This window comes from Leopardus geoffroyi, chromosome B1 (genome assembly GCF_018350155.1).
Source record: "Leopardus geoffroyi isolate Oge1 chromosome B1, O.geoffroyi_Oge1_pat1.0, whole genome shotgun sequence".
NCBI lineage: Eukaryota > Metazoa > Chordata > Mammalia > Carnivora > Felidae > Leopardus > Leopardus geoffroyi.
In genome coordinates this window covers 168,242,410-168,269,373 of record NC_059327.1, presented here as the reverse complement: position 1 = coordinate 168,269,373, position 26,964 = coordinate 168,242,410, and positions in this window count along the sequence as shown.

The window sequence follows — 26,964 nt, the reverse complement described above, 5'->3', positions numbered from 1 at the left end:
AACAAAAGGGAAACGACGATGGCTCGGATTGAAGAGGCAGAGGAGAGAATAGGTGAACTAGAAGATAAAGTTATGGAAAAAGAGGAAGCTGAGAAAAAGAGAGATAAAAAAATCCAGGAGTATGAGGGGAAAATTAGAGAACTAAGTGATACACTAAAAAGAAATAATATACGCATAATTGGTATCCCAGAGGAGGAAGAGAGAGGGAAAGGTGCTGAAGGAGTACTTGAAGAAATACTAGCTAAGAACTTCCCTGAACAGGGGAAGGAAAAAGGCATTGAAATCCAAGAGGCACAGAGAACTCCCTTCAGATGTAACTTGAATCGATCTTCTGCACGACATATCATAGTGAAACTGGCAAAATACAAGGATAAAGAGAAAATTCTGAAAGCAGCAAGGGATAAACGTGCCCTCACATAAAAAGGGAGACCTATAAGACTCGTGACTGATCTCTCTTCTGAAACTTGGCAGGCCAGAAAGAATTGGCACAAGATTTTCAATGTGCTGAACAGAAAAAATATGCAGCCGAGAATCCTTTATCCAGCAAGTCTGTCATTTAGAATAGAAGGAGAGATAGAGGTCTTCCCAAACAAGCAAAAACTGAAGGAATTCGTCACCACTAAACCAGGCCTACAAGAGATCCTAAGGGAGATCCTGTGAGACAAAGTACCAGAGACATCGCTACAAGCATAAAACATACAGACATCACAATGACTCTAAACCCGTATCTTTCTATAATAACACTGAATGTAAGTGGATTAAAGGCGCCAACCAAAAGACATAGGGTATCAGAATGGATAAAAAAAAAAGACCCATCTATTTGCTGTCTACAAGAGACTCATTTTAGACCTGAGGACACCTTTAGATTGAGAGTGAGGGGATGGAGAACTATTTATCATGCTACTGGAAGCCAAAAGAAAGCTGGAGTAGCCATACTTATATCAGACAAACTAGACTTTAAATTAAAGGCTGTAACAAGAGATGAAGAAGGGCATTATATAATAATTACAGGGTCTATCCATCAGGAAGAGCTAACAATTATAAATGTCTATGCGCCGAATACCGGAGCCCCCAAATATATAAAACAATTACTCATAAACATAAGCAATCGTATTGATAAGAATATGGTAATTTCAGGGGACTTTAACACTCCACTGACAGAAATGGATGGATCATCTAGACACGTGGCCAATAAAGAAACAAGGGCCCTGAAGGATACATTGGATCAGATGGACTTGACAGATTTATTTAGAACTCTGCATCCCAAAGCAACAGAATATACTTTCTTCTCGAGTGCACATGGAACATTCTCCAAGATAGATCACATACTGGGTCACAAAACAGCCCTTCATAAGTATACAAGAATTGAAATTATGCCATGCATACTTTCAGACCACAATGCTATGAAGCTTGAAATCAACCACAGGAAAAAGTCTGGAAAACCTCCAAAAGCATGGAGGTTAAAGAACACCCGACTAAAGAATGAGTGGGTCAACCAGGCAATTAGAGAAGAAATTAAAAAATATATGGAAACAAACGAAAATGAAAATACAACAATCCAAACGCTTTGGGATGCAGCGAAGGCAGTCCTGAGAGGAAAATACATCGCAATCCAGGCCTATCTCAAGAAACAAGAAAAATCCCAAATACAAAATCGAACAGCACACCTAAAGGAAATAGAAGCAGAACAGCAAAGGCAGCCTAAACCCAGCAGAAGAAGAGAAATAATAAAGATCAGAGCAGAAATAAACAATATAGAATCTAAAAAAACGGTAGAGCAGATCAATGGAACCAAGAGTTGGTTTTTTGAAAAAATAAACAAAATTGACAAACCTCTAGCCATGCTTCTCAAAAAGAAAAGGGAGATGACCCAAATAGATAAAATCATGAATGAAAATGGAATTACTACAACCAATCCCTCAGAGATACAAACAATTATCAGGGAATACTATGAAAAATTATATACCAACAAATTGGACAACCTGGAAGAAATGGACAAATTCCTAAACACCCACACTCTTCCAAAATTCAATCAGGAGGAAAGAGAAAGCTTGAACAGACCCATAACCAGCGAAGAAATTGAATCGGTTATCAAAAATCTCCCAACAAATAATAGTCCAGGACCAGATGGCTTCCCAGGGGAGTTCTACCAGACATTTAAAGCAGAGATAATACCTATCCTTCTCAAGCTATTCCAAGAAATAGAAAGGGAAGGAAAACTTCCAGACTCATTCTATGAAGCCATTATTACTTTGATTGCTAAACCAGACAGAGACCCAGTAAAAAAAGAGAACTACAGGCCAATATCCCTGATGAATATGGATGCAAAAATTCTCAGTAAGATACTAGCAAATCGAATTCAACAGCATATAAAAAGAATTATTCACCATGATCAAGTGGGATTCATTCCTGGGATGCAGGGCTGGTTCAACATTCGCAAATCAATCAACGTGATACATCACATTAATAAAAGAAAAGAGAAGAACCATATGATCCTGTCAATCGATGCAGAAAAGGCCTTTGACAAAATCCAGCACCCTTTCTTAATAAAAACCCTTGAGGAAGTCGGGATAGAAGGAACATACTTAAAGATCATAAAAGCCATTTATGAAAAGCCCACAGCTAACATCATCCTCAATGGGGAAAAACTGAGAGCTTTTCCCCTGAGATCAGGAAGATGACAGGGATGCCCACTCTCGCCGCTGTTGTTTAACATAGTGCTGGAAGTTCTAGCATCAGCAATCAGACAACAAAAGGAAATCAAAGGCATCAAAATTGGCAAAGATGAAGTCAAGCTTTCGCTTTTTGCAGATGACATGATATTATACCTGGAAAATCCGATAGACTCCACCAAAAGTCTGCTAGAACTGATACATGAATTCAGCAAAGTTGCAGGATACAAAATCAATGTACAGAAATCAGTTGCATTCTTATACACTAACAATGAAGCAACAGAAAGACAAATAAAGAAACTGATCCCATTCACAATTGCACCAAGAAGCATAAAATATCTAGGAATAAATGTAACCAAAGATGTAAAAGATCTGTATGCTGAAAACTATAGAAAGCTTATGAAGGTAATTGAAGAAGATATAAAGAAATGGAAAGACATTCCCTGCTCATGGATTGGAAGAATAAATATTGTCAAAATGTGAATACTACCCAAAGCTATCTATACATTCAATGCAATCCCAATCAAAATTGCACCAGCATTCTTCTCGAAACTAGAACAAGCAATTCTAAAATTCATATGAAACCACAAAAGGCCCCGAATAGCCAAAGTAATTTTGAAGAAGAAGACCAAAGCAGGAGGCATCACAATCACAGACTTTAGCCTCTACTACAAAGCTGTCATCATCAAGACAGCATGATATTGGCACAAAAACAGACACATAGACCAATGGAATAGAATAGAAACCCCAGAACTAGACCCACAAGAGTATGGCCAACTAATCTTTGACAAAGCAGGAAAGAACATCCAATGGAAAAAAGACAGTCTCTTTAACAAATGGGGCTGGGAGAGCTGGACAGCAACATGCAGAAGGTTGAAACTAGACCACTTTCTCACACCATTCACAAAAATAAACTCAAAATGGATAAAGGACCTGAATGTGAGACAGGAAACCATCAAAACCTTAGAGGAGAAAACAGGAAAAGACCTCTCTGACCTCAGCCGTAGCAATCTCTTACTCGACACATCCCCAAAGGCAAGGGAATTAAAAGGAAAAGTGAATTACTGGGACCTTATGAAGATAAAAAGCTTCTGCACAGCAAAGGAAACAACCAACAAAACTAAAAGGCAACCAACGGAATGGGAAAAGATATTTGCAAATGACATATCAGACAAAGGGCTAGTATCCAAAATCTATAAAGAGCTCACCAAACTCCACACCTGAAAAACAAATAACCCAGTGAAGAAATGGGCAGAAAACATGAATAGACACTTCTCTAAAGAAGACATCCGGATGGCCAACAGGTACATGAAAAGATGCTCAACGTTGCTCCTTATCAGGAAAATACAAATCAAAACCACACTCAGGTATCACCTCACGCCAGTCAGAGTGGCCAAAATGAACAAATCAGGAGACTATAGATGCTGGAGAGGATGTGGAGAAATGGGAACCCTCTTGCACTGTTGGTGGGAATGCAAATTGGTGCAGCCACTCTGGAAAACAGTGTGGAGGTTCCTCAGAAAATTAAAAATAGACCTACCCTATGACCCAGCAATGGCACTGCTAGGAATTTACCCAAGGGGTACAGGAGTACTGATGCATAGGGGCACTTGTACGCCAATGTTTAGAGCAGCACTCTCAACAATAGCCAAATTATGGAAAGAGCCTAAATGTCCATCAACTGATGAATGGATAAAGAAATTGTGGTTTATATACACCATGGAGTACTACACGGCAATGAGAAAGAACGAAATATGGCCCTTTGTAGCAACGTGGATGGAACTGGAGAGTGTGATGCTAAGTGAAATAAGCCATACAGAGAAAGACAGATACCATATGTTTTCACTCTTATGTGGATCCTGAGAAACTTATCAGAAACCCATGGAGAGGGGAAGGAAAAAAAAAAAAAGAGATTAGAGTGGGAGAGAGCCAAAGCATAAGAGACTCTTAAAAACTGAGAACCAACTGAGGGTTGATTTGGGGGGTGGGAGGGAGGGGAGGGTGGGTGATGGGTATTGAGGAGGGCACCTTTTGGGACGAGCACTGGGTGTTGTATGGAAACCAATTTGACAATAAATTTCATATATTGAAAAAAAAAAAGAAAATGCTTCAAGAAGCATGTAGTGAGTAGAATAAGTAGGCTTTAAAACACACATAATTTTAATAGATTTGGATGTTCAAGAGTAGTATTTCAAATCTAAATTATAACATAAACAAAAAAAATTAAAAAAGGTGTAGTTAGTAACAACACTGTCGCAGTGATCTACCTATCTACTCATCTATATATTCAATATCCACCTACCAATCCTTGCCCTGACTTGTTTTAGAAAGATGGCTTGTAGAGAAATATAAATATATAAATATCAGGATAGGGAAAATATAGCATATAAGATTGAGACCAATATGAAAATTAGAACATGTTTATATTTTATAATATCCTAGGCTATTAAAGCCAACCAAAATTTGGGCTTATATGGCATGTGAGCTTCCTAGAAGAAGCAAAAGGTAATCAGTTACATGACTCAAATTATCCACATGAAAAAAGAAATCACTAATGCCTTTGGGAAAGCAAATTCTATATATGAGGCAGCTTGAGTATCTAAAAATGGTCAATATCACAAATAATATACCTGATATAAATCTAACAGTAGATTAAGGGTAGTAGCAAATCTATTTATCCTGACCGAGAGCTAAGGACCAAACATTAATGTATAACTTAGTAAAAGCAATTCTGTAGGAGATGTTGGTAATATTTTTGTTTTAAAATATTGAAAATAGGGATTCATTAATAGTAAGTCAATCACCACCAAGAACACTCAGCAGGTAACTACCAGAGTTCGAATTTGGATTTGAATCCAGTATTTTTTCAGTGTAGGAGTAAAATCTGGGTGTAAAGAATAGAAATTGGTCAAGAGAATGTCTAGAGACAGAAAACACACACACAGCTTGGTTGTGGTGAGAATAACTGATACTATATTATCAGGATGAAAATAAAAACCTTGGGGGCAGGAAAAATAAGGGTGCTTATAGGTGAAAAGGAAGAAGCCTGTGAAAAAGTGAAAATACTAAAGAGAGGCTGGAACAAAGCCTAAAATATGATGAGATGAAGAGAACAGGAAGGGTTTAGCTTTGGGCAGAGAGACAGGATTATTCTTCCCTGAACAGACTGCATAAAAGAAATGATATTTCCTAAATATCCCAAGAAATGGCTCAACCAGCCTCCCAGTAGATTTGGGATAAAACTAGGGTTTGTTTAGATCTCTAGACTAAACTTCAGTAAAATGTTTTATGCGCTGCCCTCTGGACCCTAAAGGAACCAGCATTTGAGAGCAAAGGAATAAGATACCAAGCAGCTATTTTTCTTATTTTACTCCATTCCCTACTTATATCAAATTAATCATGTCTGAAAATGTATATGCTAATCTGGGAATCAGAAAAAGCTAAATTTCCATATTAGCCATGGATTGGCCACCAACCTAAGATTTGTATGACATTTGGAAAAATCAGTCCAGTTTCTGGATTTTTCACTTTGGACAGCTTTTTCATTCTATTGGAGTCTCAATATCAACATATAAAATATGAAATCTTAATATTTACTACTCGGATTTTATTAAGGATTAAATGTACCCAGGATTGTGCACAGCACACTCTAAGCAATCGATAAATGAGAGTTTGCCTCTTCCTGTACCTTAAATCCTCACATAGTCATCATATCTGACAGCTGGATAAGGATTCTTAATAGAAGAGTGGTAAATGCTGTCTAGTCTGGCATTCCTTTACTATTTTGTTACTAATTCTTTCAATAAATATTTATGCAATGCTTTCTATGTGACAAGCACCCAAATCTCCTTAAAAATGAAGCATAACCTCAGATTTGGGCAGGATTTCCTTGGCTGTTCTGTTTATCTTGAACCTTGAGTCTATTCCCTGTTTCCAACTACTTTTTAATGGTTTGTCACTTTTCTCATATTGTTATTTAAAGTCCTGTATCTCAGTACAGATCTTGACTCCCTTAAACTAAGTTGCTGTTTTCTGCTTCCTCTCTTACATCAAACTGTGTCTCAAGCTAATAATTTCTGATGCCTGAGAGAGCCTGGCCAGGATTAATGAGATCACATATCAAATGTGCTATAAATTTGGAAAAAAGAATATGGGCAAAGACAAAATTTAAATTGTTTCTTTTACCAGTAAAAGAGAAAATAATAAAATTCATAACATTTATTATAAATTATTTCCATTTCAATCCTTCCAGCCTAGAATTTGTCTCCTTCAATCTCCTTTCTCAAAAAGCATCATAAGCCTTGGGTCAGACAGGGCAGGAAACTGATGGTACGCATTCCTGTTGTGTTACTGATAAGAGTTGGTATGCATAGAGTTTAAGAAATGTAACAAAGGAAGTATTTGGACTAGTAAGAGCAGAGGGTGACTGTCAGGCCTAAGTCTGAAGGGCAAAGGGAAGGAGCAGTTACTGGAATCTCAGAGATGCAGAAGACTATTTGACAGGGGCTATGACTTTTGGTAGAAAAGCATCATCCCAGAGGAACCCAGTAGGAAGGAACGGGAAAAACAATAAAAACTACAATCTTATTCTCTTACTTATTTTTTACTTTACTTTATTTGACTTTTTTATTTTATTTTGTCTTACTTTAATATCAGTGATTATACTTGGTTAAACCCAACCAAAAGCAAGAGAGCAAGGGAGCCCATTGTTTTTTCCATGTAGGTTAATATTCTGCAACACGGAGAAAGCTATAGAAGAATAAAGAATGCCTGGGTGGCTCAGTCAGTTAAGTGTTGGACTCTTGATTTTGGCTCAGGTCATTATCTCACAGCCTTGAGCTGGGCTTGCACCATCAGTGCAGAGCCTGCTTGGGATTCTCTGTCTCCCTCTTGTCCTGCCCCTCCCTTGCTCTCAAGTGCTCAGTGTCTATCTCTGTTTCTCTCAGAAATAAAGAAATAAATATTAAAAAAATTAAAATGACAAGAGTGGACCTGAAAGGACAAATGGGAGATATGCTGAGCAAACCAATAATCCAGTAACAGTGCTGTAATACCAAGGTAAACAAAATGCTAAGGTAACAATAAGCCAAGAAAGAATTCTGGCCAGATTTTCATGGCGGAAAAGGTGAAGGTAGAAGGATTTGGGGCAAAAAATAATATTGCCAGCTGGTGGGTTATTAAGGGAAAAAAATACTTGCTGTGCTCAGAAGATTTTGAGTAACCCCACAGAATTGGAAGGGAGTAAATGGAAATAATGAGGTCAACATAGACTGAAATGCCAAGTTAAGTAATTTTGTGCACATTATGTACATAGCGGGGACTTATCAGAGTACTTTAGGGGAAAGAGTTATATAATTACTCTACTGGTAAAAAGAAGATGGAGGGAATAAGCAGGAAGACATTTTAAGACCATTTAAGAAATTTTTGAAATGATCCAAGTAAGCAAAGATAAAGACTTGAACTGGATTGTGGCAGAGAGAACTGAGTGGAAGAGACAGATTCAGAAAACCTTTATCAACAAAATCAACAGTACTTAATGATTCGCTGGATGTAGGGAATGAGTTCAAGAAGATATTTAATGATGGTCGGGTAAGTCATGACACTGTAACTGTAATACTTATTTCTGTGAACTCTGTGCCAACAGAGTAAGCACTTTGTTTATATTAAACTATTTAACGCTCACAATATCTTTTCAGATAGGTACACTATTATCTTTACCATTACTTAGAATTAAATTGATGCACAGAATAATTTGATGTTGCCTAAATTCACACAGCTAACAAATTCTGGAGTAAGTTTCAAAACCTGATAGTCTGGCTGCAGTTACAACAGTAATTATTTTTACTAATTCCAATTTCTAGCTCATTGAAAAACTGGTTTGTTTGTTTATTTCTTTATTTAATTTTGGATTTTTGTTTATAAACAGAAGGATTCATATAAATTTACAGAAACCTCTAACTACTTCCCTTGAAACTCACTGAAGTTTCCTTTTGAACCTTTCTATAGATCAAACTCATGGTATCTATAACTCTATGTTCAACAGTGTGATTAGAATCCAAAGTAAAATATATGTACTTAAATAACTAATTGCCATTGAAAGAATTTTTCACTTCATTGAGCTGTGGTACCTCATGTTGCCTTATTCTACCTTTTCCTGTTAGACACAGATTTTATCCCAACAACGCACAACAGAAAAATAATGCAAGCCAGAAAAGCAAGACATGTATACTTTTAACTGTTCCAGTAGCCATAAGAAACAAAGTAAAGAGAAACAGCTTGGAAAGTTCAGGAACATTCCAGAAAACCATTCTCACTTCTAATGCCAACTGAAAGTCTGGGGTCCTGAAAACCACCCTCATCTGTAACACCAACTTCAAGTTCAGGGTCCATAGCCCCATCCTCATTTTTTGGTAATTTTTTAGAAGTTCTCATAGACCTCACTGAAAGCATTTACACTCATGGTTAGGGTTTATTACGTGAGAAGGTACAGGTTAAAATCAGCCAAGGGAAGAAATACACGGGGAGAGTCCTGGAAAGTTCTATACATGGAGCTTTCAGTTGTTGTCTCCCAGATGTATCACGGACGATTCTAAATTGCTCAGCGTCAATGCGTGGCAATACGCAGAGTGTCACCAACCAAGAAAGCTCATCTGAGACTTCATGTCTAGAGATTGTATTGCAGCTCCATCACATGGACATATTTGACTGTCCACGTGGCTAAACTCTGTCTCCAACCCCTCCTAAGTTTGAGCTAATACCATGTGACCCAAAGCCCCCATTATAAATCACATTGTTAGATTATCTAACTAGGGCCCAGGACTACCAGGTTAATAAGACACTCTTATTAGTCAGGGCATCTAAGGGCAAAGGCTAGACTTCTCTTTAAGCAAGGTTAAATTCTTTACTACACACAGTGAGATTGATTTTCATAACATATTTAACCTAGCTCAGTATATCCAAAACCTTATCAATTTAACATACAATCAATATAAAATATTATTGACATATTTTACTTTTTTTTCAGATGAAGTCTTCAAAATCCTGTGTGTATTTTACATTTTCAGCCCATTTGCATTTGGACTAGCCACATTTCAAGCATTTTAAAGCTATCTATGGCCAGTGGGTACTCTAGTTGGCAGGGAAGCTCTGTCCTCTCCTCATCCTTGCTGAATCTAACAAAGTTTTATATATTTCTTCTGTGGGCATAACTAACACTGTGTTCTAATATTTTTATTGATTATTAGAAATATATAATTACAAAGCTTATCCTATCACACTTAAAACTGATGCTTAAAATGGTTGAAATCTAAATTTCTATTCCTTATCTATGAAGTCACACCTTTGGTACACTTTGATTACTTTTATATTGGTTTTCAACATGTTCTAAAAGTGACACTCTAAATGCTTACTGAGCTACCTCTTGTCACTACTTTCTACTTTCAGTGCACCTGACTTTTACATAGTATTTAATGTCCCTTCTGTTTCAATGCCCATCAGTGCAATAAAGGCAACCCTTTAGAGAATTTTTGACACTTTTTTGCAAACTCTCCCCTTACTAAAAAAGATGTTTACCATAAATTTTTATTTTAGTATGAAATTATTACAAGAAATTTACAAAAAGTTTGAAAATATCTAGAGCCTACCTATCACCTACACTGATTAGGAAACACTATTAAGTATTAGAGAAAATATTTTTTTCAGCATTCTCCATTCAAGTTGCGGCCCGGTACTATAAAATATTTACATTTCAAGTCGAGGGGGGAAAAGCCCACTTCATACAATAGTATATGTTAGGATGGCTTATGTTCCTTGTATATAATAATATAAGAAGAGCATTTTATTTATTTTTTTAAATATAATTTATTGTCAAGGTAGCTAACGTACAGAGTATATACAGTGTGCTCTTGGCTTCAGGAGTAGATTCCCACGAGGCATCGCTTACATACAACACCCAGTGCTCATCCGAACAAGTGCCCTCCTCAATACCCATCACCAATTTTCCCCTCTTCCCTGCTCACCCCCATCAACCTTCAGTTTGTTCTCTATGTTTAAGAGTCTCTTATGGTTTGCCTCCCTCTCTGAAACTAATTTTCACCCTTTCCTTCCTCCATGGTCTTCTGTGAAGTTTCTCAAGTTCCACATATGAATGAAAACATATGATATCTGTCTTTCTGTAACTGACTTATTTCACTTAGCATAATGCCCTCCAGTTCCATCCACACTGTTGCAAATGGCAAGATTTCACTCTTTCTCATTGCAAAGTAGTATTCCATTGTATATATAAACCACATTTTCTTTATCTATTCATTAGTTGATGGACATTTGGGCTCTTCCCATACTTTGGCTATTGTTGATAGCACTGTTCTAAACATTGGGGTACATGTGCCCCTATGAATCAGCACTTCTGTATCCTTTTAATAAATTCCTAGCAGTGTTATTGATGGGTAGTAGGGTAGTTCTACTTTTAATTTTTTGAGGAACCTCCACACTGTTTTCCAGAGTGGCTACACCAGTTTGCATTCCCACCAACAGTGCAAGAGGGTTCCCATTTCTCCACATCCTCATCAACATTTGTTGTTTCCTGAGTTGGTAATTTTAGTCACTCTGACCAGTGTGAAGTGGTATCTCAATGTGGTTTTGATTTGTATTTCCCTGATGATGAATGATGTTGAGCATCTTTTCATGGCTATGGGCCATCTGGATGTCTTCTTTGGAAAAGTGTCTATTCATGTCTTCTGCCTATTTCTTTACTGGATTATTTGTTTTTCTGGTGTTGAGTTTGGTAAGTCCTTTATAGATTTTGGATACTAACCCTTTATCTGATATGTCATTTGCAAATATTTTCTCCCAATCTGTCGGTTGCCTTTTAGTTTTGTTGGTTGTTTCCTTTGCAATGCAGAGCTGTTTATCTTGATGAAGTCCCAATAGCTCATTTTTGCTTTTAATTTCCTTGCCTTTGGAGATGTGTCTAGCAAGAAATTGCTGTGGCTGAGGTGAAAGAGATTGTTGCCTGCTTTCTCCTCTAGGGTATTGATGGTTTCCTGTCTCAAATTTAGGTCTTTCATCCATTTTGAGTTTATTTTTGTGAATGGTGTAAAAAAGTGGTCCAGTTTCATTCTTCTGCATATTGCTGTCCAGTTCTCCCAGCACCATTTGCTAAAGAGACTGCTTTTTTTCCATTGGATACTCTTTGCTGCTTTGTCAAAGATTAGCTGACCATACATGTGTGAGTCAAATTCTGGGTTCTCTATTCTATTCCATTGATCTGAGTGTCTGTTTTTGTGCCAGTACCATACTGTCTTGATGATTACAGCTCTATAGGAGAAGGTAAAGTCCGGGATTGTGATGCCTCCTGCTTTGGCTTTCTTTTTCAACATTACTTTGGCTATTTGGGATCTTTTCTGTGTCCATACGCATTTTAGGATCGTTTGTTCTAGCTATGAGAAGAATGCTGGTGCAATTTTGATTGGGATTGCATTGAATGTGTAGATAGCTTTGGGTAGTATTGACATTTTAACAATATTTTTTCTTCCAAACAATGAACATGGAATGTTTTTTCCATTTGTTGGTGTCTTCTTCAATTTTTTTCATAAGTTTCTATAGTTTTCAGCATACGGATCTTTTACATATTTGTTTAGGTTTATTCCTAAGTATTTTGTGGTTCTTTGTGGAATTGTAAATGGGATCAATTTCTTGATTTATCTTTCTGTTGCTTCATTATTGGTGCATATAAATACAACTGATTTCTGTACATTGATTTTATATCCTGTGACTTTGCAGAATTCATGTATCAGTTCTAGCAGCTTTTTGGTGGAGTCTTTTGGGTTTTCCATGTAGAGTATCAGGTCATCTGTGAAAAGAGAAAATTTGACTTCTTCCTTGCCAGTTCGAATGCTTTTTTTATTTCATTTTGTTGTCTGATTGCTGAGGCTGCGACTTCCAAAGTTATGTTAAACAACAGTGGTGAGAGTGGACATCTTTTCCATGTTCCTGACCTTAGGGGGAAAGCTTTCATTTTTTTCCCCATTGAGCATGATGTTAGCTGTGGGCTTTTCATATATGGCTTGTATGATGTTAAGGTATGTTCCTTCTATCCTGACTTTCTTGAAGGTTTTTATTAAGAAAAGATGCCATATTTTGTCAAATACTTTTTTGCATCTATTGACAGGATCATATGGTTCTTGTCCTTTCTTCTATTAATGTGATGTGTTACATTGATTGATTTATGGTTATTGAACCAGCCCTGCAGACCAGGAATTAACCCCGCTTGATCATGGTGAATAATTATTTTATTAGAGAACACTATGAAAAATTATATGCCAACAAACTGGACAACTTGGGAAAAATGGACAAATTCATAGACACCCACACACTACCAAAACTCAAATGGGAAGCAATAGAAAATTTGAACAGACCCATAACCAGAGAAGAAATTTAATCAGTTTTCAAAAATCTCCCAACAAATAAGAGTTCTGGGCCAGATGACTTCCCAGGGGAATTCTATGAGACATTTAAAGCAGAGTTAATACCTATCCTTCTCAAACTATTCCAAAAAATAGAAACAGAAGCAAATCTTCCAGACTCATTCTATGAAGCCAGCATTACTTTGATCCCCAAACCATACAAGGACCACACTAAAAAGGAGAATTACAGACCAATATCCCTGATGAACATAGATACAAAAAATTCTCAACAAAATACTAGCAAATTGAATTCAACAGTATATTTAAAAAAGAGCATTTTGAAGTGAAATTAGTCAGAGAAAGACAAATATCATATGACTTCACTCATACGAAGACTTTAAGAGACAAAATAGATGAACATAAGGGAAGGGATACAAAAACAATATAAAACAGGGAGGGGGACAAAATAGAAGAGACTCATAAATATGGAGAACAAACTGAGGGTTACTGGAGGGGTTGTGGGAGGGGGGATGGGCTAAATGCGTAAGGGCACTAAGGAATCTACTCCTGAAATCATTGTTGCACTATACGCTAACTAATTTGGATGTAAATTTTTAAAAATAACAAATAAAATTAAAAATAAAGAAGTAAATAAAAAGAGCATTTTAGAAAGTAGTTATAATGATTGCTTTTTTTTCTCTGTTGGAACTTCATGAAGATAAAAAGCTTCTGCATTGCAAAGGAAACAATCAACAAAACTAAAAGGCAACCAACGGAATGGGAAAAGATATTTACAAATGACATATTGGACAAAGGGCTAGTATCCAAAATCTATAAAGAGCTCACAAAACTACACACCCAAAAAACAAACAATCCAGTGAAGAATTGTGCAGGAAACATGAATACACACTTCTCTAAAGAAGACATCCAGATGGCCGACAGGCACATGAAAAGATGCTCAATGTTGCTCCTCATCAGGGAAATACAAATCAAAACCACACTCAGATACCACCTCACTCCAGTCAGAGTGGCTAAAATGAACAAATCAGAAGACTATAGATGCTGGCAAGGATGTGGAGAAACAGGAACCCTTTTGCACTGTTGGTGGGAATGCAAACTGGTACAGCGCTCTGGAAAACAGTGTGGAGTTTCCTCAAAAAATTAAAAATAGATCTACCCTATGACCCAGCAATAGCACTGCTAGGAATTTTCCCAAGGGATACAGGAGTGCTGATGGATAGGGGCACTTGTACCCCAATGTTTATAACAGCACTTTCAACAATAGCCAAATAATGATGGCTTTTGAAATGCCAAGTCATCGAGGTCACAGTCAGCCTGCTTAATATTCCTTCCTGGACTCTTCCTCACCCGTGGTGTGAGCTTCTATGGTGGCAGTGCACGTTGTGGGCTAGTAGTTAGTTGGAATGTGCCTTAGTCATTTTAAATTCACTCTTTCTTCATTAAAATTTTACAGTATCATTAGTCTCATATATTTCCCTTGTTTTTTCCTTTCAAAGATCTTCAAATCATACTACCTTCCACCCTCCACAATGGACACCTTTCCATCACAAACACCATTTCATGTGAAGTTGTCTCTGTATATTTTCTGTTGTTGATTTTATGTGCTTTTTGTCTATAATCTTCGTTCTTGTTTTATTAACTGCATTCGTGAGAGAGAAAGATCTGATTCAGAGTATTCAGAAATTCTGGAATGAGACCATTCTTTTAAATTCTATTCATAAGCATTTTCCCTATTTTACCTAAGTGTGGGAGGTGATTTTTATTTTTAGGGGATGGGGGAAATCATCTTGATATTAGCTCTTTTTGCCTAGAAAATTAATGCTTCTTTTTTGGCCTCATTTTCTTGTGTGTGTATGCATGTGTGTGTGTGTGTGTGCGCGCGTGCGTGTGTGTGTATCAGTTGATATTCCAATAATTTATTGTGACTTTTAAAAGCCCCTTCCCAGGGACACCTGGCTGGCTCAGTTGGTTAAGTGTCTGACTTTGGCTCAGGTCATGATATCGCAATTCATGGGTTCGAACCCCGAGTCAGGCTTTGTGCTGACACCTCAGAGCCTGGAACCTGCTTTGGGTTGTGTCTCTGTCTCTCTCTGCCCCTCCCCTGCTCGTGCTCTCTCTCTCTCTCTCTCTCTCTCTCTCTCTCTCTCAATGGTAAATAAACATCGGGGAGTCTGGGTGGCTCAGTCAGTTGAGCATGCTACTTTGGCTCAGGTCGTGATCTCACAGTCCTTGGGTTCAAGCCCTACATAGGGTTCTGTGCTGATAGCTCAGAGCCTGGAACTTCAGATTCTGTGTCTCCCCCTCTCTCTGCCCCTCTGCTGCTCACATTCTCTCTCTCTCTTTCAAAAATAAACAAAAACATTTAAAAAGTGAATAAACATTAAAAAAAATTTTTAAAGACCCTTCCCATTTTCTTAATTGTAGACACATCTGTTGCCTCTTTAGTTAGGACTCTTAATCCCTTTCTCCTCTTACAAGATGAAAATGCTATATCCTCTTTCTTTTGATCCTTTGCCCTTGTGACATTTATGAGCAAATAATTAGCGTTTCTTGATATAGCTGGAACTCTTGTCCTTTCCCACTAATACACTGAGTCATTTTATTTTAAATGTTACCTTAAGATTTCTTTCTCCCTTCAAGGCCATAAGTGATTCTTCCTTTAAAGCATTATATGATTTATTGAATGAGAAATATCACTTCAAAATAAACTGCATTTTACTGTAAATTAGTAACCTATCAAAAGCTTTTACCACCAACCCAATCAATACTCTGACCACACATCTATGAAGCAGAGCTAGATGAATTTACAACTGATGCATCTTGTCTTAGCCAGGTTGGGCTACTACAGCAGAATCATACACTGGGTGACTTAAACAACAAATATTTATTTCTTGAAGTTCTGGAGGCTACAAAGTTCAAGATCAGATTCTGTATCTGGTAGGGAGGGGCCAGCTTTCTCTCTGTGACCTCTGTGGCTGAATGGTTAGGAGAGCTCTCTGGGGTCCCTTTACAAGAGCACTAATCCCACTCGTGAGGGCTCCAATTTCAGGACCTAATCTCCTCCCAAAGACCCAATTTCCCAAAACCATAACATTGCATGTTAGGATTTCAACATGTGAGTTTTGAGGGACACAAATATCTCTAGTTACAAATATTCCTGGACATCTACAGGAAGGCAAAAATTAGAAAGCTGTATCTTTCTGAAAAACACACCTGTTATTGTGTAATTAAAATAAATAAAAAGTGAATAAATAAAAAGGATCATTTCATAACTGTAAGATAGAGCCAAAATAAAAAGTCAAAAACAAACCAACAAAAGGAATTTTGTGTTGGTGACTATGGTGGTGGTATTGCTCTTAAGTATCCCCGAGTCTACCCATAAGGATAAAAATAACTTGCATTAGATTGCCAGATAAAATGTAAGATAATGTGGTTAAAACTTGAATACATTTTTAACACAAGTATGTCTCAAATATTATGTGGGACATAATTATACTGAAAAATATATATTGTTTATCTAAAATTCAAATTTACTGGGCATCCTGAATTTTTATTTGTTAAATAAGGCAACTATTTTGTTGTTATTTGTTAAATCTGGTGACTAGCATTGTAGCTGTACAACCTGTTAGTAACTAAATTTGTAAGAGAGGTCAGTAATGAGGCATTGTACTGATATAAGAACGGGAAAAACACTGAATCCCAGTAGATGCTTCCTGGAAAGAGCAGCAAGCCTTAGGGGAAAAACAGAAACCAGGCAGGATTTCCACATTCTCCAAGTTGCAGATGAGGGCAAGGGGCCTGCAGTGAGGTCCAGAGGAGGCAGAGGAGGCTGGAGGAACTCCTTTCAGGATGAAAGGAGAACCCCCTTGGAATAGAATCTAAAATAAGCAGAAGACAATTGATATAAATGAAAAGGAAGGTCCAGAAAGTAAGGAAGGGCCACTGGCTGGTGAGCATAGGAGTTATGTTTGAACAATTCACAAAGACAATAAAGAGGGCAGTCTGATGACTGGGAATCAGAAAAGGTATCTTGGCCATTTGTTCCCTCTAAATGTCCATTATTTGGGAACTGGTTGACTAAATAATAGTACATCCACATCATGTATTATGATATGGTTGTACAAAGGAATGAAGAATATCAGGATATATGCTATGGAGAGATCTCTAGGATATGTCATTACTTTAAAAAAGTACATACAGTAATAATCCAGATTAAGAAATATATTTTCTGTTCAAATAAAATTTAGAGGGGTGCCTGGGTGGCTCCGTCGGTTAAGCATCCGACACCAGCTCAGGTCATGATCTCACAATCCGTGAGTTCAAGCCCCGTGTCTCTGTGCTGACATCTCAGAGCCTGGAGCTTACTTCAGATTCTATGTCTTCCTCTCTCTCTGCCCCTCCCCTGCTCATTCTCTGTCTCTCTCTGCCTCAAAAATAAATAAAAACATTAATTTTTTTAAATTTAGACTTATACATAGGAGGAGGTTGTAGAAGTTACAGAATAAAAATCAATGTTGAGGGAATTTTTTGTTTTTATTGCTGCTTTCTTTTTTTTTTTTTTTTTTCAACGTTTATTTATTTTTGGGACAGAGAGAGACAGAGCATGAACGGGGGAGGGGCAGAGCGAGAGGGAGACACAGAATCGGAAACAGGCTCCAGGCTCTGAGCCATCAGCCCAGAGCCCGACGTGGGGACCGCGAGATCGTGACCTGGCTGAAGTCGGACGCTTAACCGACTGCGCCACCCAGGCGCCCCTATTGCTGCTTTCTTGAATTTACCTTGTTGCAGTCATAGAATAATAGAGCCAGTACACTCAAGGAGAAGTCTTTAGCATTGTAAGCTTTTGCATATAAAAAAGTAGCTGCATGGTAATGATAAATTAATAATAGCTTTGAATCTAAGACTAATGTTAAATCTGACAAGCTTCACAGAGAAGGGAAATGAAAAGAGAGTACAAGTTCAAATTACAGCAGTATCTACCAAAAATTGTTTTCAGTTATTCTTCCCAGACAAGGATACTATAAATAATGCCAAATTATATTTTTAAAAGGCAATCACATGTTAGAAACTGAATGGAAAATATAATAATGGACTTTCTCTAGGGATTTTAAATTGATGATTTTAGTCTATGAGAAGTAAATTTTAAAATAAAAGCCAACAACAACAAGGAACAACATAAAAATATGCTGGTAATGTGAGTTTCAGAAATGCAGTTCATATGTCACACTACTTTTCATACCGTTGTGATTTAACAATTTAGAAAACTACTAAGTTTGATTTAGATATACATGTTTATATTCCTCAGTTGAATACCTCAATATGATACTGTGAAAGATCCAAAATATTTGTTGAATTATTAAATGAATAATGGTAATCATTAACAAAAAATATTGCCATTTTAAAATCTAACAGCATAACAAATGGTTTTATGTGTACCTCATAACTTGGTTGCTGATAGTCATGATGGTTGGTTCATTGGTTGGTATGCTTTGATTGAGGTTTTGGTGGGTTGTTAGTTTTTTTGACCCTCAAGAATTGCATTGATCTTCTCAGTATATAATAAAACATAAACATATTATGTTCTGTGTATTTAAAATGTATTATTTACTTGTCTTTCATCTTTACTTTCCATCCAAGTTAACCACACCCTTAGATGCCAGAGTTCATGTTTAATGCATGGCCTTTTGATCAATTTCTATATATTTATTTATCTTTATGTATACATAAAAATTTAGTGTGATTTTCATATATATTTTTAACATATAAATGATATGATGCTGTAAACTATGTTCTAATTCTTACTTTTTCCACTCAGTGTTGTTTTTGATATCTAGTGTATGTTGATGGATGTTAATCCAGGTTTTTTTTTCTGGTTAATATCCTATGAAGTGCATAAGTACATGTCATTTCCTCATTCATATGTCATAAACATATTGAATGCTTCCAAATTCTTGCTCATACAATACGATAGTATTTATAAGGACAAATACCTTTTTGCGTACCTGAAGGAGAGTCTCTTGGGTATATATGTCCCAGAGTGAGTAGGCACTTACTCAATTTTATGAGAATACTGTCAATTTCCTTCTAAAATTGGCTTCCCCTAACTTATACTCTCAGACATAGAGCACAGAATCCCCATTTCCTGCTGTCTTTAACAGCCACTGGTTTATCAAATGTTTTTATTTTTGCCAATTATATGACTATAAAATGCTATTGCATATTTTTAATTTACTTTTTATTATCAATTAATGTAAGGATACTTTCAATATTTATTAACTATTGAATTTTTTAAAATCACCTATTTGTATCCTTTAACTATTTTTTAAATATAGAAATCATTTCATATTCTAAATCATTAATTTTTTTTGAAAACATGTTGTAAAAAGTGCCAAAAACTAAAAAAAAATGCTCAAAATAATATAAAACAATGGGGGTATGTCAAAGGTGGAATGCCAATCTAAAGAGCTTCCAATGGTCAAACCTGGAACAATTTGAGGAACAAAATAAGTAATGTAGTATTGTATTATAACCTAGAGTATAAAATAAATAGACATGAGTGCATGTTCACTTAAATAAGTGATTGAAAAATAAATTAATGAGGAGAAAAGTCTCCTAAGCAAAAACGAAAACAAAAAACAAAAAACAAAAAAAACCAAAAACCAAAACAAACAAAAAAAAGAAACAAAGAATTTATTTAGAGACTGTCCTCTCAAGGAAGTGGAATATATTACCTCCCCATCCTTAAGTATGGGGTCTCAGAGTTGACTTCCTTCTAAAGAGTACAATATGAAAGGTGTGTGTTGAGGGTGAGAGTAGAAGACTAACTTGACAGCGAAAAAAACTGACAAATGCTGTATAACTAGGTAATCAAGGTTAACATCAAGGGTGATAAGTCATGTTGATAAAATGAATACCTGATGTGATATGTTGAGAATGTCACTTTACTTCTATGATCTTTCTCTCTAAAAACCATAACCCCAGTCTAATCATGAGAAAAAGATCAGTCAAACCCATACTGAGGAATAGTCCACAAAATAACTGATTAGTGTTCTCCCAAACTTTTAAGGTCATCCAAAACATGGAATGTTTGAGAAACTGTCAGTCTGCAGAATCCTAAGAAGACATGATGACTAAATGTAATGTATTATCCTGGATAGGGTCCTGGAACAGAAAAAAAAAAGACAGTATATAAAAACTAAGGAGATGTGAATAAACATGAACTTTATTAATAAAATTATATCCATATAGAGTTAAGATGGCAGAGCAGCATGGGGACTCTAAACTTGTCTCTTCCCTCAAATGCAGCCAGATCAGCACCAAACCATTTTGAACACCCAGGAAATTGTTCTGAGGATTAACACAACAATCTTCATAACTTGAGCCACAGAACTTGGCAGGTACGTGTTGCAAAGAGGTGAACTGGGGGAGAGAAAAGCTGTGGAGGGTAGGGAGCTGTTTTGTGGGGAGAGCAAGAGAAAGAGAAAGAGGGAGAATGCAGCGCATCTAGATCATGCTAGCTACCCCGAAGTAGCTGGAGAGAAAGAGAGAAAAAGAGTGAAAACACTCACAAGGGTCTGAACAAGAAATCTGCTCCCCAAAAACATTGACAGGAAGAAAGGAGAGGGTTTCAATACCACCAGGATTCTATAAACAGTGGAGCGCAGAGTATGAAATTTTGGAGCACAGTGCCTTGTGGTGCTCTGGTGAGAAAGTAGGGAAAATCCCAGGAGCAGGCAGTAGGGTGTTAGGGGTCCATGTGCCACACAGGGAGAAGTGGTTCCCCTGCTTCAGAGCATTTGCTAGAGACCACATGGCTTCCCCACAGGCAAAGACCCCAACAGACCCTGGAGAGCAGCCACTTTTGTTGGTTTTGGGACAAAGATGCCAGGGTGAGATGAATCCTGATGCCGGTTGTATGTTTTAATTTGCCATAATCTCTGAAATTCTGCTGCTATGCAATTGCATGAATATTTTCTGGGGCAAGCTGACACCTGGCCATTGCTCAGTGAGACCCTCCCCCAGAGAGTCAGAGTGGGTCCAAGCCAGAGAGATCTCTGAAGTGTGGGGTTTTGAAACACAACCCCATCTGAGATAAAACTCTGGAGGGAGGTGCCGCCTGGCAGGTGGACAGCTTGGACACATCTACCTCAGAGTAGATGTGGGGAGTGGACAGAGGTCTGAGACAAAGGAGGAGTGCTTGATCGAGGGTCAGTGAGAGCACAAAGTTCCTGTGTCAGAGACTAGGGAGCTGGGTGGAGCCATTTCCACTTCTCCCTCATACCCAAATGTGTGCCACAGTGATCCACCCCAGTAAGATAAGCAGTGCCACCTAGTGGAGAGCCATTACACCAAACCCCACCCAACTGCACCCTCCAAGCACATCCCCTAGAAGACCAGCACAAGTCACTCTACCTGCTTAGTGTATGGACTATAGAATGTTTCAAAGGTTCAATTCTAAGGGAAACTGGATGTAACTTCATTTGGATTTCTCTCTTTTTCCTGGTTCATTTATTTGTTTGTGTTCTTTGTTTCTGTTTTTGTTTAAATTGTTTTCCTTTTTTCTTTTTTTTCTTTCTTTTCTTCCTCTTGAATACAGAGAGAAATTTATTTTTATTGGTTTATGTTTATATTATTAATTTTTAAATTTTTTATTCTATTTCATTTTCTTTATTTCATTCTATTCGAGTGTATAATTTTTTTTAATTTTTAAATTTTTTACCTTTTTTTCTATTTCTTTTATTTCCCTTTTTCTCTATTCAACCAAGCTTCTTTCAACAAGCAGAAAAAACACACCTAGTATCTAGCTTCCTTTATTTGATTTTTTGTTTTGTTTTTAATTTTTTAATATTTAATTTTTATTTTATTAATTTTTTTCTTCCTCCAAAATAACAAAATGAAAGAATTCACCCCAAAAGAAAGAATAGGAAGAAATGACATCCAGGGGCTTAATCAACACAGATATAAGCAAAATGTCTGAACCAGAATTTAGAGCCATAATAATAAGAATATTACCTGGGTTTGAAAAAAAGCATACAATAACTTTCTGTGAAGATAAAAGAAATAAAATCTAGTCAGGACAAAATGAAAAATGCTACAGCCAAGATGTAATCTCAAATGGCTGTAACAATGGCAAGGATGCACAAAACAGAGCAGCAAATCAACAATATAGAAAAAAATTATGGAGAGTAATGAAGCAGAAAAAAGGAGGGAAACAAAGGCAAAAGATCACAATACAAGACTTAGAGTAACTCAGTGACTTATTAAAAAGGAACAGCATCCAAATCATAGGAGTCCCAGAAGATGAAGAGAGAGAAAAGGGGGTAGAAGTTTTCTGTGAAAAAAATTACAGCTGAAAACTTTCCTAAGCTGGGGAAGGATGCAGACATCAAAATCCAAGAAGCACAGAGAACTCCCATTAGATTCAACAAAAACCGAGCTTTGTCAAGACATATCATAGTCAAACTTAGAAAATATACAGACAAGGAAAGAATTATGAAAGCAGGAAGGGAAAAAAATGTTCTTAACTTATAAGGGAAGACAGAGGAAGTTTGCAGCAGACCTATCCACAGAAGCTTGGCAGACCAGAAAAGAATGGCAGGATATATTCAACATGCTGAATTAGAAAAATATGCAACCAAGAATTCTTTATGCACCAATGCTCTCATTCAAAATAGAAGGAGAGACAAAGAGTTTCCCAGACAAACAAAAACTAAAGGAGTTCATGATGACTAAGCCAGCCTTGCAAGAAATTTTAAGGGGGACCCTTTTAAGCTGAGAAAAGACAAAGGAAAACAAAAGAAATCAAAAGCAAAAAGACTAGAAAGGACCAGAGAATATCGCCAGAAACATCAACTCTACAGACAACACAATGGCAGTAAATTCATGTCTTACAGTACTCACTTTAAATGTCAATGGACTAAACACTCCCATAAAAAGACATGGCATATCAGAATGGATAAAAAATAAAACCCATATGTATGCTGCTTACAAGAGACTCATTTTAGCATTTTAGACCTAAAGACTCCTGCAGATTGAAAGGAAGGGAATGGAGAACCATTTTTCATGCTAATGGCCATCAAAAGAAAGCTGGAGTAGCCTTAGTTATATCAGACAAACTAGATTTTAAAATAAAGACTGCAACAAGAGATGAACAAGGGCATTATATCATAATTAAGGGATCTATCCACCAAGAATTTCTAACCATTTTAAATATTTATGCCCCCAACATGTAGAAACCCAAATATATAAATCAATCAATCACAAACATAAAGAGATTCATTGATAATGGTACCATAATAGTCGGGGATTTCAATGCCCCACTTACAACAATGGACACATCATCTAAACAGAAAATCAGGAAGAAAACAATGGCTTTGAATGACAAATTGGACCAGAAGGACTTAACAGATATATTCAGAACATTTCATTCTAAAGCAGCAGAATACACATTCTTCTCGAGTGCACATGGAACAGTCTCCAGAATAGATCACATAGTAGGTCACAAGTCAACCCTCAACAAATACAAAAAATCTAGATTATACCATGTATATTTTCAGAACACAATGCTATGAAACTCAAAATCAACCACAAGAAAAAACTTGGAAAGGCCATAGATACTTGGAGATTAAAGAACACACTACTAAAGAATAAATGGGTTAACCAAGAAACTAAAAAAGGAAATTAGAAAGTACACTGAAGCTAATGAAAATGAAAACACAACAGCCCCAAACCTCTGAGATACAACAAAGGCAGTCAAAAGAGGGAAGTATGTAGTAATCCATGGCTTCTTGCATCCATGCCTTCTTCCATGAAGAAATGTCTCAAATACACAACCTAACCTTACACCTAAAAGAGCTAGGAAAAGAACAGCAAGTAAAACCCAAAACGTCAGAAGAAGGCAAATAATAAAGATTAGAGAAGAAATCAATGGTATTGAAAACAAAAACAAAAACAGTAGAACAGATCAATGAAACCCAGGAGCTGGATCTTTGAAATAATTTTTAAATTTTTTTTTCAACGTTTATTTATTTTTGGGACAGAGAGAGACAGAGCATGAACGGGGGAGGGGCAGAGAGAGAGGGAGACACAGAATCGGAAACAGGCTCCAGGCTCTGAGCCATCAGCCCAGAGCCTGACGCGGGGCTCAAACTCACGGACCGCGAGATCATGACCTGGCTGAAGTCGGACGCTTAACCGACTGCGCCACCCAGGCGCCCTGATCTTTGAAATAATTAACAGAATTTATAAACCCCTAGTCAGATTGATCAAAAAGAAAAAGGAAAGGACCTGAATAAATAAAATCAAGAATGAAAGGAGATCACAACCAACACCAAAGAAATACAACCAATAATAAGAGAATATTATGAGCAATTATATGCCAACACACTGGGCAATCCAGAAGACATGGAAAAATTCCTAGAATCATATAAACTATCAAAACTGAAATAGAAAGAAATATAAAATTTGAACAGACCCATAACCAGTAAAGAAATTGAATCAGCAATCAAAAAACTCTCAAGAAACGAGAGTCCAGGGCCAGATGGCTTTCCAATGGAATTCTACCAAACATTTAAAGAAGAGTTAACATCTATTCTTTTGAATCTGTTCCAAAAAACAGAAATGGATGGAAACTCCCAAACTCACTCTATGAGGCCACGATTACCTTGATTCCAAATCCATACAAAGACAACCTAAAAAAGAGAACTACAGACCAATTTCCCTGATGAAAATGGATACACAAATTTTCAACAAGATACCAGTGAATTGGATACAACAATATATGAATTAAAAGTTATTCACCACGATCAAGATTTATTCCTGGGATGCAGGGCTGATTCAATATCTGCAGATCAATAATGTGATACATCACATTAATAAAGAAAAGGACAAAAACCACATGATCCTCTTAATGCAGACAAAGCATTTAACAAAATACAGCTTCCTTTCTTGATAAAAACCCTCAAGAAAGTAGGGATAGAAGAATCATACTTCAAGATCATAAAGGCTGTATATGAAAGACGCACTGCTAATATCATCCTCAATGGAGAAAAACTGATAGCTTTCCCCCCAAGGTCAGGAATACGAAAAAGATGTCCACTCTCACCACTGTTATTCAATACAGTGTTGGAAGTCCTAGCCTCAGCAGACAACACAAAGAAATAAAAGGCATCCAAGTCAGCAAGGAGGAAGTCAAACTTTCACTTCTGACAGATTACATGATACTCTACATGAAAAATAGAAAACCCAAAATACTCCACCAAAAAACCTGCTAGAACTCATACATGAATTCAGCAAATTCGCAGGATATAAAATCAACGTACAGATATAGGTTGCATTTCTATACACCAATAGAAAGCAGGAGAAAGAGAAAACAAGGAATTGATCCCAATTCACTTATACCAAAAACCATAAAATATCTAGGAATAAATCTGCCAAAGAGGTAAAAAAATATATATACTGAAAACTATAGAAAGATTATGAAAGAAATTGAAGAAGACACAAAGAAACGGAAAAACATTCCATGCTCATGGATTGGAAGAACAATTGTTAAAATGTTGATTTACCCAAAGCATCTACATATTCAATGCAATTCCTATCAGAATAACACCAGCATGCTTCACAGAGGTAGAACAAACAATTCTAGAATGTGTATAGAACCACAAAAGACCCCAAATAGCCAAAGCAATCCTGAGAAAGAAACCAAAGCTGGAGGCATCACAATTCTGAACTTCAAGCTGTATTACAAAGCTGTAATTATCAAGACAGTATGGTATTGGCACAAAAACAGACAAATAGATCAATGGGACAGAATAGAAAATCCAGAATTGGACTCATAAAGATATGGTCAAGTAATCTTTGACAAATAGGAAAGAATATCCAATGGGAAAAAGACAGTCCCTTTAGCAAATGGTGTTGGGAAAGCTGGACAGCGACATGCAGAAGAATGCACTAACCACTTTCTTATACCATACACAAAAATAAACTGAAAATGGATGAAAGACATAAACCTAAGACAGGAAACCATCAAAATGCTAGAGGAGAAATCAGGCATCAACCTTACTGACCTCGGCCACAGCAACTTCTCACTTGACATGTCTCCAAAGGCAATGGAAATAAAAGCAAAAATGAAGTACTGGGACCTCATCAAGATAAAAAGCTTCTGCATAGTGAAGGACATAATCAACAACACTAAAAGATAACTGACGGAATGGGAGAAGATATTTGCAAATTACATATCGCATAAAGGACTAGTATCCAAAATCTATAAAGAACTTATCAAACTCAACACCCGAAAAACAAATAATCCTGTGAAGAAATGGGAAAAAGACATGAATAGACACTTTCCCAAGAAAGACATCCAGATGGCCAACAGACACATGAAAAAATGCTCAACATCACTCATAATCAGGAAAATACAAATTAAAACCACAATGAGATACCACCTCACACCTGTCAGATGGCTAAAATTAACAACTCAGGCAACAACAGATGATGACAAGGATATGGAGAAAGAAGAATGCTTTTGTACTGCTGGTGGGAATGCAAACTGGTGCATTCACTCTGGAAAACAGTATGGAGGTTCCTCAAAATATTAAAAATAGAACTACACATGACCCAGAAATTGCATTGCTATGTATTTATCCAAAAGATACAGGTGTGCTATTTTGAAGGGGCACGTGCACCCCAATGTTTATAGCAGCATTACTGACAATAGCCAAAGTATGGAAAGAACCCAAATGTTCATCAACTGATGAATGGATATAGAAGAAGTGGCATGTGTATATACAATGGCATAGTACTTGGCAATCAAAAATAATGAAATCTTGCCATTTGCAACAACGTGGATGAAACTAGAGTACATTATGTTA